A 16,898-nucleotide genomic window follows, 5' to 3' on the forward strand; every position below is an offset into this window, starting at 1 on the left:
GCCCTCAGCCTAGCTGAGGCACGGACCCTCGCAACCTCCCTGGAGGTCCCTGACCTGAACAACCGCGCATACGCCCCCGGCCGCGCAGCAACCCCATGGACTTCATGGCACGCGCCACCCCCGTCCTCCGTGGACCCCGACCCCCCCCCCCCCCCTCAGGCCTGCGCTGCGGGTCGCTCCGACAAACTAGCGGGGTCCGCTGCTATTTTTGTGGCCTCTCCAAGCACCCCCGCCCGTGCTGCCCGGCCCGCTCCGCTCTGTGAAAGAGCTGCGGGAAGAAGGGCCACTACGCGGTGGTCTGCCAGACCAAGTCGGTCGCTGCTGTTCCGCGCAGCGACCACGGACCCCCCCCCCCCCCCCCCCCCCCCCCCCCCCCCCCCCCCCCCCCCCGGGCCCCCCTAGGGCCCAGCGCCGCTCACCAACCGTCTAGCCATCCTTGGCTACGTAGTGCGTAACGGAGTGATAGGCCCCGATCCCGAACGCATGCGCCCCCTGATGGAACTCCCTCTCCCCAACTCCCTCAAATCCCTCAAACGCTGCCTGGGCTTCTTCTCCTATTACGCCCAGTGGGTCCCCAACTACGCTGACAAAGCCCGCCCCCTCATCCAGTCCACCTCCTTTCCCCTGTCGATGGAGGCCCATCAGGCCTTTAGCCGCATCAAAGCGGATATCGCAAAGGCCACGATGCATGCGATCGACGAGTCCCTCCCATTCCAGGTCGAGACGACGCTTCTGACGTAGCTCTGGCGGCCACCCTGAACCAAGCGGGCAGACCCGTGGCCTTCTTCTCACGAACCCGCCACGCTTCCGAAATCCGCCATTCCTCGGTGGAAAAGGAGGCACAGGCCATAGTCGAAGCCGTGCGACATTGGAGGCACTATCTGGCTGGCAGGAGGTTTACCCTCCTCACAGACCAACGGTCAGTAGCTTTCATGTTTGATAATGCACAGAGGGGCAAGATCAAGAACGACAAGATCTTGCGGTGGCGGATCGAGTTGTCCACGTACAACTACGATATCTTGTATCGTCCTGGGAAGCTCAACGAGCCTTCTGATGCCCTATCCTGCGGTACCTGCGCCAGCGTGTAGATTGACCGCCTCCTCTCCCTCCACATGGACCTCTGCCATCCAGGGGTCACCCGTTTTTACCATTTTATTAAGATCCGCAACCTGCCCTATTCCGTTGAGGAAGTCAGGACCGTCACCAGGGACTGCCACGTCTGCGCAAACCGCACTTCTACCGCCCCGAACGAGCACATCTGATCAAGGCATCCCGCCCCTTTGAACGTCTCAGTGTAGACTTCAAGGGTCCCCTCCCCTCCACCAACCCTAACTTATTTCTTGAGTGTTATCGACAAATACTCCCGCTTCCCTTTCGCCATTCCCTGTCCCGACATAACCACGACAACCGTCATAAAGGCCCTCCTATCCATCTTCTCCCTGTTCGATTACCCCGCGTACATCCATAGCGACCGGGGGTCCTACTTTATGAGTGACGAACTGCATCAATTCCTGCTCAGCAGGGGCATAGCCTCTAGCAGGACGACCAGTTACCCCCCCGGGGTAATGGTCAGGTCGAGCGGGAGAATGGCACCATTTGGAAGACTATCCTGCTGGCCCTACGGTCCAGAGATCTCCCTATTCCCCATTGGCAAGAGGTCATCCCCGACGCCCTGCATTCAATCCGGTCTCTCCTCTGTACTACCACTAATCAAACACCTCATGAACGTCTTCTTGTTTTCCCCAGGAAGTCGTCCTCAGGATCCCCTCTCCCGACCTGGCTGGCCACCCCCGGGCCCATCTTGTTCCGGAAGCATGTGCGGGTGCACAAGTCCGACCCATTGGTTGAGCGAGTCCAGTTACTCCACGCCAACCCGCTGTATGTGTACATGGAGTATCCCGACGGTCGGCAGGATACGGTCTCGCTTCGGGACCTGGCACCCGCCGGAACTCTTTGGGTGGCGAGAGCCTGAACTCTTTGGGTGGCGAGAGCTGCCGATTCTAACAGGTTACAATGAGCATTGCTTGGCAGCAGGTGGGACATCTGTCCTTACTTGGACCAAGTAGATTGGCCGACAGATCTCCATCCCATCCAGGCACAGCAGTGGCCAGAGGAACCACAGCAATGTGCCTGGGACGTGTCAGGTCACAGAGGCCAGGTAAGTGGCAGGGCTCCTGGGTGGGGTTGATATTGAACTCCTGGGGGGCGCGATTGGGGTATCAGTGGATAGGCCTGAAGAGAGGGAGTCCCGAGGTGCCTAGTCAGAAGAGATTTCTGATGGAGGTCACCCGCCCCCAGCCAGGACATTATCATTCTCAGGGCAACTAAGAATGGGCAGCAATTTTCACCATTGTCCACATGCCGGTAATGAAGAAGTAATTCATTATCTAAGCCAACATACAACTCCTTCAAAGATCTGGCAAGTCAACTCCTTTGCAGGGGACAAGAGCCAGCTTTATTCAATAAACCACAGTGCTATTCAGAGGCTGAATACAGCACATGATTTTGAGTCCTTAATGGCAGTGTAAGGATGCTCAATTTCCAATGACAATATCTCATGCTGTTCACAATTTGGTAGATTTTAACTTTTGGCTGCAGGGAACAAAGAGGTTTGAGCTTGATTTAGGTAACCAGCAACCCTCCTCACATGGCTGTCTGAATGCCAGTTCATAGGAATGACAAGGTTAAGAATTGATGCACTATGAATTACGATGAGACGAGAGTAGAGTGTAATCGAGGCTTTATTATGCAGAGATGTGGAGCCTCCTGCAGCTGCTACTGAAATGGCTGCAGCTCGGAGAGCTCACACATTTATACTCCGCCTACTGGACAGAGCCAGCAGGCAGGGATCTACCCCCGTACCTGTACTACAGGGCCTTACCGTAATACACCTCATATGCGGTCAGTACAATATAATACAACAGTGGTGACTACCACAAGAAAACTATTTAACAAACACCGGGGCAGGGCACAATAAATATGGAAACTTAAAGATGGATCTGTAGAAAAAGGTGAAGCAGCACAACACTCCACCAATCCAAAAGGTCCATTCGATAAGACAGCATTGCAACATCCGTGGGCGAGTACTTGTGGTGACATTCAACCATTACATTAGCTAGACCAGCTCCATGGTGACTTCAAGCTGTACATGCCGCTTGTGACATCACTTCTGATTGTCTGGTGACCTAGAATCTAAGCAGAAAACTATTCGAAGTAGGTATGGCTCAGTTTATAAACATGAATGTAGGATACTGACAGCTGAGAACAGTTTGAGTCTGTCGCAATTTGACTCCTTTGGCATCCATCCATTGAAAGAAAAGAGTTCAGAATTAGCTGAAGCGCTGTTTACTTCTATAAACTATACACCTGACAAACTTGGATGCCAATTTGATTTGAACAAAGAGATGATGGAGCCCCTGTAAATACTTAAAGAGTTTGGTTCGGTACCAAAATTACATCATTGACGTCTAATCTTGAATATTATTAATTGCAAGATGGTGTGCACTTCATCTTACAAACCAGTAATGCACAATAGAATTAGAATGGAACTGAACAGCCCGTAATCGAGAATAGCAAATTGCTGTCCTTTTTCCCATTGGTTACATCCACTTTATGCCCATTAGTCAGACACAACCAATGAGGAAAATCTACCCTCTGGTGTCACTTGTTTACAGGAGAAAATCTCCAGACAGCAAACAGCTCTTGGCGTGGAAAATAATTGCTACTGTCAATTCCACAGCCATGGGCAAGGTGAGTCAATTGTTACATCCCCAGAGAGGCTGAATCTTACCAGCGATGCTAAGTATACCCATAAGACATTAAAGTGCGTCCTGTATCCTCTTTCAGGTTGTTGCCTTTCACAATTTGTTATTCTCCTAATTCACAAGCAGTTTGTAACTGAAAAGTAGGATTTGTGATCTTTCCCAAAGGCTTCTAATTATTGCTGGTTACATTATGTAGCTATAGATTCTGACTGCAGTCATTGTTCAGAATTTAAGCTTCATATAAGCATAGATAAGCGGTGGAGGAGGAGGGCATTTGTTATGATCATGGCTGATCATCCAACTTAATAGCCTGATATCAGCTTCCTCCCACATCTTTGATTCCCTTCGCACCAGGTGCTATATCTAACTGCTTCTTGAAAACATACACAACTGCATTCTGTGGTAGCTATAAGGGTCCTTCCTGTTTCTTACCTTGGCCGGGATTCTCCCCTACTCGGTGGGGTAGGGGGGTCCCGGCGGGATGGAGTAGCATGAACCACTCCGGCGTCGGGCCACCTCAAAGGTGCAGAATTCTCCTCACCTTCAGGGGCCAAGCCCTAACCTTGAGGGGCCAGGCCCGCGCCGGAGTGGTTGACGCAACGCCGGCTGGAGGGAAAGGCCTTTGGCGCCACGCCAGCCGGAGCCGAAGGGACTTTGCCGGCCGGCATAAGTCCGTGCATGCGCCGGAGCGTCAGCAGCTGCTGACGTCATCCCCGTGCATGCGCAGAGGAGGGGGTCACTTCCGCGTCTGCCATCGTGAAGACTCTGGCGAACGTAGAAGGAAAAGAGTGCCCCCATGGCAGAGGCCCGCCGGCCGATTGGTGGGCCCCGATCGCAGGCCAGGCCACCGTGGGGGCACCCCCCAGGGCCAGATTGCCCCGCGCCCCCCAGGACCCTGGGGCCCGCCCGCACCGCCTGGTCCCGCCGGTAAGGTAGGTGGTTTGATTCCCGCCGGCGAGTCCGGCATGACAGCAGCGGGACTTCAGCCCATCATGGGCCGGAGAATCGACGTGGGGGGGGGGGGGGGGGGGGAATAGGCGTGGCGCAATTCCCGCTCTCGCCGAATCTCTGGTGCCGGAGAATCTGGGAGAAGGCGGGGGCGGGATTTTAATCAGCAAGCGTGCCGTGAAGAAAATGTGCTAAAGAACCACCACCTGAAGCAAAGATTCTTTTTGACCTTCATTATTATTATTTTTCACCCCCTCCTCTCCCCTGCCTCCATGTTTGTGTGTGGGTAGAGGGTGGGGCAGTGGGATTCAGGGATTAGGTGATAGTCAACCAGTTAAATTGACTGCATTTTTCCATGATAGTTCTTGTTATAAATAAAGAGTACTTGTGTTTGAACATACACACCTGGTGACTGCGGTTATTGAGCAGCCAAAGGCCAAAGTGTTTGGGTATTTTTAGAAGAATTATTGATTAGTTCACTTTTGTTGTGACTCTGGGTCGAGTGGGGCTAGAATTTACTGAGCACTTGCCCAGGGTATTGTAACATAATAAATTCCACAGCCCGACCATTCTCTTGGTGAAGAAATTTCTCCTCATCTCAGTTCTAAATGGTCTACCTCGAATCCTCAGACTGTGATCCCTGATTCTGGACACCCCCACCATTGGGAACACCCTTCTTGCAACTGCCCTGTCTAGTCCTGTTAGGTTTCTATGAGATCCTCTCTCATTCTTCTGAACTCCAGCAAATATGATCTCAACTGATTTCATCTCTCATAGGCCAGTTTTGCCTTCCCAGGAATCAGTCTGATAAACCTTTTCTACACTTCCTCTGTAGCAAGAACATCCTTCCTCAGATAAGGAGAACAAAACAGCACACAATGGGCTGGATTCTCCCAAAATGAGACTTTGTCCCCACGCCAGCGTAAAAACGGTGGTGTTTTACTCCCGAAATTCAAAGAAAAAGGTTAGACGAATTAATTGCCCTGCAGGGGGCTAGCAGGGACCCGGAGTGAATCTCGCAGCTTTTGCTGCAGATACGGGCCTCTGTACTTCCGGGTTAGAGGCCGCATATGCGCATGGTGATGACCTCCAGCGGCCGTGCCGTGCTCCATGGCGGACTCGGACCATGGTGCAGGACAACCAAAATAAATCCTCCGATCGGCCGCGCGCCCGAGTCTCAACTCCTGCACACTAAAACACCAGCCGCCTGGTCTCCGGTGCGCCCGCCCCCAACCAGGGTGGCCGCGGACTGAGTCCACAGCCACTACGCGAGCATCCCATCCGGCAATAGGTGGTTAGTTCCACACCGACAGGAAATTGGCCGGTCGGAAGTGAAGGTTTTCTCAGCAGGCCTCTGGCAATCAACCCCTGGCCATGTGGCATGCTCCGCGGTGACGCCGATTTTCAGTGCCAGAGAAACGCCGGACCGGCGCCGGACCCGATTACGCCATAAAATTGGATCCTCCGCCTCGGCGCCAGCTGTGATTACAGCGTCAGGCTGCAGAGAATCCAGCCCAATGTTTCAGATGTTGTCTCCCCAAGGCCCTGTACAATTGCAGTAAGGCATCCCTGCTCCTTGAACCCTCTTGTTATAAAGGCCAACATACCATTTGCTTTCTTTACTGCCTGCTGCACCTGCATGCTTACCTTCAGTAACTGGTGTACGAGGACATTTCCCTCTCCTACCTGTGGACATTCAGATAATAATCTGCCTTCCCATTTTTGCTACCTCACATTTGTCCAAATTATACTGCATCTGCCATTCATTTTCCCACTCACACAACTTGCCAGAAAGGTTTAATTTGATATGGTTGGTATGTTACAGCAATACTAGTTCCACTCAAAGAACAGATCGAAGACTCCATCATGCCTGCCACAAAGTTCAATTACGACAGTTACTATCCTGGTAACAGCTCAACTGAGAGTGGGTTTGGAAACTTTGACAGGTGAGCTATTATTATCAGTAAGACTTCTCGGGCGCGATTCTCCCAAACAGGGAGAAATCGTAAGGCTGGCGTCAAAAACGGGCGGGTTTAACGCCAGCCTCCCCCCCCCCCCGACCGGGAACCGATTCTGGTCCCCGGTCGGGGCTAGCATGCCGCGGCCGTGAACTCCGGCATCGCGGGCTTAACGAATTTCGTTAAGCCCACTTGCCAGAGTTTGCGACGGCTGACGCGTCACATGACGTCAGCCGCGCATGCACGGATTGGAAGACTCCAACCCGTGCATGTGCGGATGACGTCATCGCGCATTTGCGCGAAACCCGCGCATGCGCGGGCTGGGATGCCCCTCAGCCGCCCCGCAAATTGATACAGCGGGGCGGCGGAAGGACAAAGAGTGTGCGGGAATCGGACCCGCTGCCCGCGATCGGTGGGCACCGATCGCGGGCCCATGGCACCCTTGGCACGTCCGTGGTACTGCCGTGCAAATCGGTGCCATGGTTGCCAAGATCCGAACTTTACGGCCGTTTTTACGAACGGCCAGACCAGGTGTGTTTGCCGTTCGTAAAAACGGCCATAAAGGGCTTGGACTTCGGCCCATCGGCCAGCTGAGAATCGCTGCTCGCCGTAAAAAAACGGCGGCAGCGATTCGTGTCGGGAGTCGGGCGTGGGGGGGGGGGGGGTGGAGAATAGCAGGAGGGCGTCAGACTAGCGTGGCCGTAAAAATTTACGACCCCCGCTATTCTCCGCACCGTCGTGAGTGCGGAGAATTGCGCCCCTCATTTTTGTCTTTGCAGTTCCTCACCAGTGAGCATTAAGCATTAAGCAATTTGAATATTAATCTTTATGTGCGGGATTCTCTGTTGGCAGGATCCTCCCCTTTGCCAGCAGTGCACCCACACTCACAGATTTCCCGACGGCGTGGGGATGCCCACAATGGGAAACCCCATTGGCCAGCTGCCGGGATGGAGGATCCCACTGCCGGCAGGAGTGTGCCGGAAAACGCATGCAGCGGGTCAGACAATCCCACCCTATATCTTTTACAAGTTTCATTTTTCCTAAATGCAGCGAATTTCAAGTTGAAAATTCACATTCTATTACACATTAAAGCTTCCCCCTGTCCTTCCTGGTTAGGAGCACAGAAACAGGAGTAGGCCACTTTGCCACCAAGCCTATTTTGTCATTCAATGAGATCTTGCTAATCTGAAACTCTATATCTTATCACCATGTACTTGGCTTTGACCCATCGCGTTTAATACATTTTGGATAACAATAGCTATGGTGGTGGACTGGAGGCCTGCCACCCTCCCGGTCTCTGCCAGAATTAAGTTCTGTGGAAAGGCACAGGGTTTTAACTTCTCACCTTGCTGCCAATTGAGGCCTTTAACTGGCAAAATAATGACTACTTAAGGGCCTCATCCCACCACTGCTGGCATGAATCTAGCTGTTGGAGTGCCTATCATCATGTGACCTAGCAGGTAAAACTGTGTGATCAGTTTGGCATATGCAGGGTGGTAGGGCTGATAGGGTAGGGGTCGTATCCCTTGAACAAAGGCAGTCAATGCCTGATAGAGGATCTGGGCACTGGGAAAAGTTGGGGGAGGAGGAATGGGGGCTACCACCTGTCCTCGCTGCTGATTCCACTGCATACCTCTCCATGTGACCCCCCCGTGTGACCCTGTAGTACCCTCAATAACGACACGAGAGTGTGGAATGGTAAACGAAGGCTTTAATAAGCAGAGAACTAACCAGTTACCAGTTACTGAGTGCCACCTATAGGGAGTCACCTTATATACGGCTCCCTGGTGGGCGGAGCTGGAGGCGGAGTCCCCCAGGGTTCCAAACCCGTTCTTAAACCTACATGGTGTTAAGGGCACAGTAACTATTCATCACATACCCCACCCCATGAACCACCCCACCCCCTGCACCCCAGCCCTGTATTACTTACCTGGGACTTTGGTACCAGTCCTTACGGCAGCAGCCATGGTCTCCACAGTGGCGATGCTGAGCACAAGTGCTGCTGGCCTATGATTGGCTGGCAACCCTCGGTAGGCATGACTTCTGTCCCCAGCGTCTTTGATTTCAGGAGAGGACCCCATTGCTGCCCTCCCTGCTACCTGTGTCATGTGGCTTGGCTGACCTTGGGGGAAGGACTCATGTTTATTAGGCTCTTGATGGTTTGTTTTGACTTCCTCTCCCCGGGATTAGACAGTTGGCACTGCTTAATTTTGTTCTTTTGTATAGCTGCACTGGCATGGTGAGCCCATGTAAAGATGGCCGCCGGACCTCCACGCCGGCAGCTCCCAATGCATCACATTTCCACTTAATGGTGAGGAGTCCTAAATCTATCGATAAGGTGATAGTTGCCGGCCCAGAGTGCTGTTTTCCTGTATAACATATATGGAGGTCCACTCGACCCGGGAAGATTGGTTGGGTTGGGCATGTAGATTACCATGCTGGAAGCTCCTATATGCACTAAATATACCCTTCTAACATCTTGCATTCTCATTTCTACACAGGCTGTCTCGAGTCATCATATCTGAGTGGACACAGATGCTCAGGCCAGGACCGGCTTATTCATGAGGAAAGACCTGGGCTTCTCGCTGCTCACAGCAGCATCTAGTTTTCCCTATGCCATGCTCATAACCTGCTGAAATGCAGTTACCAGAATTTTTACTGGGTTGTTTGCCTTTTCCCTCTCTGCTTCCACTCCCTGAGGCGCAGCACCTGAGGAACCCCTATTCACCCTCTTCTTCTTCGCAGCTTCAATCCTCAGGAATCTCCTTTCCCTGGTTTATTCCCATTCAGAAATCGACAGTTCTTTAGCCAGTGTCCCATTCTTCCACAGTTAAAACATTCCTTGTCCGTGTTGCCCCATTCTTGCTTCCGTTCTCTTCTGTCCCCTTTGCTTCCCTTCATCTCATGCACTTTACTCTTCTGCTTGAACTCTTCCCCTGCGTCAGTTTCCGCAATACCCCTGCCTCTGTATTCGTCAGATCCTCAGGGTTGAATGATGATCTACCATAGTTTTAATCCATGGCAGGAAGTGGGATACCAGAGTCCTCAGCAAATGATTTCTAACAGTCACGTCTAGTTGTAATTTTTCCTAGTTGCCTCTAATAGCCTTCAAATACACAGACCATGACCTGTGATGCGCAATCAATGGACACGAAAATGAAGGAGTAGTCCGAATCGAAGGCTTTAATCAGCAAGAAGTGAGCCCAGCAGCAGGAGTACAGAAATGACCTGGCTGCTGGGGAACACGGGTTCTTATGCCCCGCCTCGTAGGCGGAGCTACCTTCCTCTCGACCAATGAGAATACAGAGAACACAACACTTGGGCCAATGGGCAGCGAGCCCTCTGCACCAATGGCAGCTCACACTCCCAGATACCGTAATACCCCTAGTCGTACTACCACAACCTGTCTGCAAACACATGTGATGCCTCACTCACTAGCTGCCAAGTCTGTTCAACCTGTAATAAGGGGCTGCCCTCAACATGACCCAATGGCATTAAAATCTCATCCTGCAACCTGCTCACATTTCCATTCCCCATCTTAGTAGCTACGATAAACTCTGGTTCAGAGAGAACAAGATGCAGCTTGTTCATCTCATCCTCATTTCAATTCTAAATTTCCCCTATCTCTTCTTTATTAGTAAAGTGGACAGTGGTGCCTTAGGCTTGGCACATTGGCTATCATCTGCTGTAACCGGAGGGTTTTATAGGGGACTACATAGTCATTTTGCAACAGTGCTGGACCACCGCCTGCTGTCACAGAGGGCATATCAGGCTTGGTGGACCAAGTGCTTCGGGAGCCGGCCATGTTCTGCTACACTGAGTCCCATCATCAATCTCTTTCCTTACTTTGTCCCAGTGTATAATTCCTTCCATAGATAGAATAGAATCCCTACAGTGCAGAAGGAGGGATACGGCCCATCGAGTCTGCACTGACCCTCTGAAGGAGCACCTTACCCAGGTACACTGTCCCATCCTATCCCCGTAACCCCACCTAACCTACGGGTCAATTTTACCATGGTCAATCCACACAATTGCACATCTTTGGACTGTGGGAGGAAACCGGAGCACCTGGAGGAAAACCACGCAGACACAGGGAGAAAGTGCAAAATCCACACAGTCACCCAAGGCTGGATTTGAACCCAGGTTCCTGGTCCTGAGAGGTAGCAGGGATAACCATTGTGCCACTATGCTGCCCATGGCAGTATGAAGGTAGCCATACCCCTGGCTCCTGATAATGTTAGGATCAGCGTCTGATCCTTTCCATACAGAGACCTGGGCAGCCTCCTCATGTGCCTGCGCTACATTGTAACCAGTCATATCATCTTCCAGCTGCCCCTTCACCTTGCTGGCTCTCTCCAGATCTCTGGCACTCGACTCCCGTTGACCCTGGCACGGCCACTTACTCTCTGAAACCCGGCATTGCAAATAGTCTACTGAGTTCCTTGAAGCTTCTTCTTGCACTCACCTCTCCTGCCTTTCGTTACTTAAATTTGCCCCTCACCGACCAACAGTGGCTTCCCTATTGTTTACCCTATTCTTCCGCTCCTCCTTTTCCTCCAGTTCTTGCTTAGGTTCCTCTTTAGAATTTGGCTACAAAGTCAAACTGCTTTTCTTTAGGTTTTTGTCTATGAGCTGCTACCCGCCCACTCTGCTGCCTTCTCCTCAGAGCAGTTAGCATTCATCAGCTCCTGCACCAACGCTGCAGAGAAGTTCAATTTATCTCCGACATATTTGGATATCCTACCTTCCATTGAGGGTTTCTTGACCTTGGTCCTGTCCATAATTTGTCCTTAATCTTAATGTCCTGCTGCGATTGCCAGATATGCAAGGCGCAAGCTTCCATTTAATCTTACTGTCAGTTCTTGACTTCAGGATTTTAAAAGAGACAATCTTGCACAGACACAGGCTTTTAAGCTTATCCACAAATGTGTTCATTGACATCAATGATGATGTGGAGATGCCGGCGTTGGACTGGGGTGAGCAGAGTAAGAAGTCTTACAACACCAGGTTAAAGTCCAACAGATTTGTTTCAAACACGAGCTTTCGGAGCACTGCTCCTTCCTCAGGCGACCTGAGGAAGGAGCAGTGCTCCGAAAGCTAGTGTTTGAAACAAACCTGTTGGACTTTAACCTGGTGTTGTAAGACTTCTTACTAGGGTAATGATGTCACACAATACTCAAAACAACGACTCATTAATGAAAACCTCCACGAAAAGCTACCGGCAAACCCCCAAATTTCTGCCCAAACCTCAACTCAAACCCCCCCAGGATTTAGTGGCAACCCTTGAATTCTTCTTAAACCTCAGCCCCAATGTTCCTCGGACCTGGCTGATACTTGCGGCTCTCTGCACTCTTGGCTCTTCTGGTTGGAGCTGTTGGATGTGAATCAAGATGACCGTTCCTGACCCTCCTTTGTGACTGCATGTGCATGATTCAACTGTCTCACCCTTTTCATTACAAAACTTTATCAAAAATATCAAAGCATATTCTGGAGACATCCTGTTTGGGTGGGCAGGGCTTAGCACCATTTAATCTCCTTTAGCCTGCTACCTGCCTTATTCTGACAAACCATTCATCACAATGTTGTTTCCATAACGGAAAGAATGGACCCCATTCAGGAGTGATGTCTCTGGCACCCAAGTTGATCTGATTTCTCCTTAGCTGATGTTGATGTTTTGTTTGTATAGAGGCTGGATAGAGCCGGAAAATTATGACCACCTACTTCCTTGCCTACAACCACACTCAGGTAGAATGAAAAATTTTGACAAAGAGTCATCCAGACTCAAAACGATAGCTCCGTTCTCTCTCCACAGATGCTGTCAGAGCTGCTGAGACTGTCCAGCATTTTCTGCTTTTGTTTCAGAATCCAGCATCCGCAGTAATTTGCTTTCACCTTTATATTATATCAGGTGAGGGGCTGTTTAGCTCGCTGGGCTAAATCGCTGGCTTTGCAAGCAGGCCAGCAGCATGGTTCGATTCCCGTAACAGCCTCCCCGAACAGGCGCCAGAATGTGGCGACTAGGGGCTTTTCACAGTAACTTCATTTGAAGCCTACCCGTGACAATAAGCGATTTTCATTTCATATCATATTTATGAAAAATTCCATACTGGTTCTCTGTTCCACTCAATACCTTGAAAACTTTAGTCACATTTTCACTTAGCATTTAAAATTCCAGGGAATATCATACTAGTTTTTGTGATCTCTCTTGTAATTTAAATTTTGGAGTTTAGGTGCCATCTTGTTAACTGTATTCTGCACTCCCTCTATGGCCAATATCTTTTCTAAGGTGAGGTGCGAGAACAGCTCATCGTCATCTAGGTGTGGTCTAACCAGGGCATTGTACAGCTGTAGCATGACTTCTACCGACTGGTATTCAATGTTTTCTAGATATAAAGGTCAATATTTCAATTGTCTTTTTGAGTTTTTCTGTGCTGGTTCATGACATTTTAATGATTTATGTACCTGGATGTTCATGTCTTTTTTTTTCTCTGACCTAATCTAGCAATATATCTTGGTAACATTATGCTTCCATCTACATTGCTTTCAATGCCACCTATCTTTGTGCCAGTAGCATGTTTGAACATGTGGCTTTCTGTTTCACCATCTGGCTTACTAATAAATAAGGTAAATCATTGAGGCTTCATTTCAAATACTTGCGGGACAGGATTAGCCACATCCTGCTAAATGTGTACCTGCCCATTTTCCCCATTCACAACCTTCTATGTGAAACTTGCTGTTGAGAGAGACTTGGGTGTGCACCAACCTTTGCACCAGCTGCATGGTGACGTCTAACTCTGCATGCCACTTGTAGCAGTTGACGTATCTTTTCATCTGATTGCCCAGTGACCCATAATCTATGCAGCCAGTTGTTAGAAGTAGGTGTGGCTCTGTTTGTGCATGTGAATGTAGGTAATGTGCATTTGAATGTAGGATACTGACAGCTGGGAACAGTTGGCCTCCGTCACAACCTGACTTTCTTGGCTCCATCCATTACACCTCTTCTTCCTTTAAACATGTAAGGAAAGAAAGATTCCAATGGAAAAACCTAGATTTAAGGACATAACAAAAAAGGTTTGTGCCAGATGGAATAAAGTCACCCGATCAACTGATTAGAAACAGAAAAGAGAGAAGAACAAAGTTGAAAATCAGCTTAAGCTTTGTTTACTTCTGTAAACTGTGCACCTGACAAACTTGGATCGCAATTTGATTTGGACAAGAAGATGACGGAGCCCCTGTAAATACATGGGGCGGGATTCTCCGTTAACCATTGCCAAAATCGGGAAACTCTATTGGGCGAAGAATTGGTTCCAAAGCCAAAATCACGGCAGGCGTCGATTTGTCTCTGGAATGTTGGAGGGTGTTGGAGATAGTTGTGACGGAATGTCAATGTCATCCTCCGACCCAAGCTCCGGGTGTCCTGAGTCCCGGGTGGAGGGCTGTTGTCCATTCCTCAAAACATTTGTGTCGGACCTGATGGCACTCGTGGTTTGGAGGACACGTAGGTGTGTGGTGGTATCCCGTCTGGGCAAACCCCTGCCCAGACGGAATTCCACATTGGTCACAGGCCCCGAAACCTTCCTCGGGGCTGTTGTCCCACAATCCTAGCCACCTCGCGGAAATACCCTCCGTGCCTTTTTGCACTGCGCGGAGGGGTTTCCTGTAAGGGCTGCTGTTGCACACCCTTCACCTCCTTATCCTCGCCCGTCGTCCGGACACGCCACGGCGTGCCTTGTTGCCGCCTGGCAGCGGGTGTCCCCACTGGAGGTCCTTCTATGGAGGAGTCCTCCACCCTCAATCTTGGGGACCTAGGGTGGGGGGTGTTGCATGCAGCAGTGCCGTACTATCACTGATTGCACCGGTTCACGGACTCCCAGGAAGCCTGCCATTTTTGCGGTTTTGTGGAGTCCGTGGACCATGTCTATGTTACATGTTTTAGGCTGAACTCCCTTTTTAGTTTTCCAACCAATCTTTTGCTGGACTTTTGTTTCCACTTCAGCCCCACGCAGAGAGGGGCGGAGGACCTCCTTGTGAACCTGCTCCTAGGCCAGGCGGAGTGTGCCATTTATAGGTCTAGGCAGCGGGCAACCGAGGGGGTCGTTCAGCCAGACTGTCTGCTCCTCTTCCGCAGGTACATTCGTAGCTGGGTGTCCCTGGAAAGGGAGCATGCGATGTCCACACGCACCATCGAGCCCTTCCATGGCCAGTGGGCACCGCAGGGGTTGGGCTGCTTTATTGACCCCTTCAACTACATTCTTATTTGATGTTTTTAAAGTTTCCGTTGATCTTTGTTATGTTCGGGCAGTGCCCCTCACAGGAGCGGTCCTTTTTTGCTTTGTCCCTCGGTTTGTTTTCCTTCCTTCTGTTTTGTTGGTGGACATTGAAAGAGTGGCCAATCCACCTACCCTGCACATCATTGGGTTGTGGGGGTGAGACCTATTAAGGCACGGGGAGAATGTGCAAACTCCACACGGATAGTGGCCTGGAGTCCTCCACGCCATGAGGCAGCAGTGCTAACCAGTGTGCAACCGGGCCGCTCCTATTCTGGATTCCTGACTTTAATCACTACATGCATCAAGGAATTAACCCTATTAGTTATTCACAACAACAAAATATATGGCAGCTTTCCTCGTGGGGAATGCCTAGAAGTTCAAGACAAGGCTCCTGCTGCCTTTGTGCTACAAGGGACTTCTGAGGCTTTCCTCGGTATAATTCTAATGCTATTTAAATAGCACATTTGGAGAAGTGCTCCATAGAAGCAGATGGTTAGCCTTGCCCTCTTTCCATCCAGATTGAGGTTCCGATTGGGTTTGCTGGCATTATTAAAATAATAGTACCTTGATAAGGCCGCACATTGAGATGTTCAAAGAAACTTTGTCTATTTGCAATAACTATTATATACATCACAATGTGAATCCCAACTGAGTCTGCCTTGCCAGTGTCTAACAGGCCGGTTTTACATTGTGTAGAGGTCCCCCACCCATTAACAGGAGAGCTCACATTCCGCAAGGTTCATGGGGAAGTTAATTGTTCACACCCTGTAAGTACTTGCGGGTTATTAACTTTTTAACTACTGCAAAAGACCTTTAGGCCTTGTGGTTGCTGCAGTCAATGACCATCACCATTGCTGCAGGCCTCTCAAAGAAACCACAGCAGCTGTATTTCTACCTGTATAGATCTTAACAAAAGCCCATTTATCATTTTCTGTCTGAAACTTAATTGATTTTAGCCACTTGATTTTGCCATTTCAGAAATTCACTTTGGTTCGGACAAGATGTCAGCTAATTAATGCAAATGCAGGTCTTTGGATAGTAAATTTTAGAACAGGTTTCTTAAAAGAGAAATATATACTTAAAATTGTTAGACAATGGCTCCTTAAAATGTCTTGTGGGTGATCAGACTGCAGAAATATAACCCTCGTGAACCCCTTATTTGACAGTAATTCTTTTAGGAATGCTACCTTGAGAGTTTTCAAATCTATCTGGAACAGTTGTTGTCCAGGAATCCTGCATTAAGAGATCTTCAGTACATGACCAGCAAGGAAGACAACTCCCCCGCCCCCCCACCAAAAATCTCATTGTTATCCCAAAATCACTATTACCTTGTCCTAGTTGGGACTGCTGTAGCACGACAATTGGTCAATTTTGATATATAATTAATTTGATTAATTCTCAAGAAGGTGCACCTTCTTATTTCATTATCTAAGGTAGGAATGTAATTGAACTGTTTCATACTGTAATGCTATCTCTTTATGTGATTCTAGATTTCACAAATCCTAGATGTTTCTAGAAACATTAGCTCTATGATGTATTAATGCACTCTACTGAAATGTAATTATCTATTAATTAACTAATTATTATATAATCAAGGTACATCTCGTATCTGTTTCATGACTGGCTTTAAATACAAAATCAATATAAAATTAATAAAGAAGATTTATAGAGAATGTAATGGCTGCTGGAAGCCACTTGTCAGAATTTAAAACAGTCTCCTTGACCTTGTTACAATAAACACAATATGAAAGTGGTATAAAAAAATGAATATCCAGTCCTACTTGCAAAGCTCATTCTCGGAGTTGGGCCTGCATTTGGGTTATCTTGGACCTGGGTTGCTGTCTTATACCATCAAATTTAATTGACAACAACATGTAATTTAAATGCAGATTACAATGTTCAGCACACAAAACTTGTCACAGGGAAATAATGTTTATGGTTTATTGCAACAATTTATT

The sequence above is a fragment of the Scyliorhinus canicula genome, chromosome 18, assembly GCF_902713615.1.
Source record: "Scyliorhinus canicula chromosome 18, sScyCan1.1, whole genome shotgun sequence".
NCBI lineage: Eukaryota > Metazoa > Chordata > Chondrichthyes > Carcharhiniformes > Scyliorhinidae > Scyliorhinus > Scyliorhinus canicula.